Source organism: Cajanus cajan, chromosome 8 (assembly GCF_000230855.2).
Source record: "Cajanus cajan strain Asha chromosome 8, NIPB_CcT2T_4, whole genome shotgun sequence".
NCBI classification, from domain to species: Eukaryota; Viridiplantae; Streptophyta; class Magnoliopsida; order Fabales; family Fabaceae; genus Cajanus; species Cajanus cajan.
In genome coordinates this window covers 41991045-41991964 of record NC_138524.1, presented here as the reverse complement: position 1 = coordinate 41991964, position 920 = coordinate 41991045, and positions in this window count along the sequence as shown.

Genomic DNA, 920 nt, shown 5'->3' with positions numbered 1-920 from the left:
GCACGAACCCCGGTACTGTCCTTAAAGGTCGAATACGAATCTTAATCAAATCATTCACGTAAACCCGAGGTCGAGCACGAACCCCGGTACTCTTACTCAAAGGTCGAATTCGAACCTTAATCAAATCATTCACATAAACCCCGAGGTCGGGTACGAACCCCGGTACTCTCGTTAAAGGTCGAATACGAATCTTAATCAAATCATTCATGTAAACCCGAGGTCGAGCACGAACCCCGGTACTGTCCTTAAAGGTCGAATACGAATCTTAATCAAATCATTCACGTAAACCCGAGGTCGAGCACGAACCCTGGTACTCTTACTCAAAGGTCGAATTCGAACCTTCATAACCTCAATATTTTCACTTAAAGGTCGAATCCGAACCTCAAACACATAAATCCGAGGTCGAGTACGAACCTCAATATTCTCACCTAAGGTCAAGTCTGAACCTTCGTCCATCTCAATTTGAGGTCGGGTACGAACCTCAACATTCTCACTTAAAGGTCGAATTCGAACCTTCATTAGCCAGTTTATCACAAATTCGAGGTCGAATGCGAACTTCGACATCCCCACAAGATCGACTTCGAACCTTTATCAAACCGCTTCGCTCATCACTTCGCCAAACCGTCTAACCCATAATCTGAGGTCAAGTCCGAACCTCGTTGAAATTGTAAGGTCGAGCACGAACCTTAAATACTCTTATCCGAGGTCGAGTCCGAACCTCGTTGAAATTATAAGGTCGAGCACGAACCTTAAATATTCTTACCCGAGGTCGGGAATGAACCTCGTTAAAATTCCAAGGTCGAGTTCGAACCTTATTACGCCAAGGTCAAGTCCGAATCTTGAGACTATATTTTCTTAACCAAGGTCAAACACGAACCGTGTTACGCCAAGGTCGAGTCCGAACCTTGAGACTATACTTT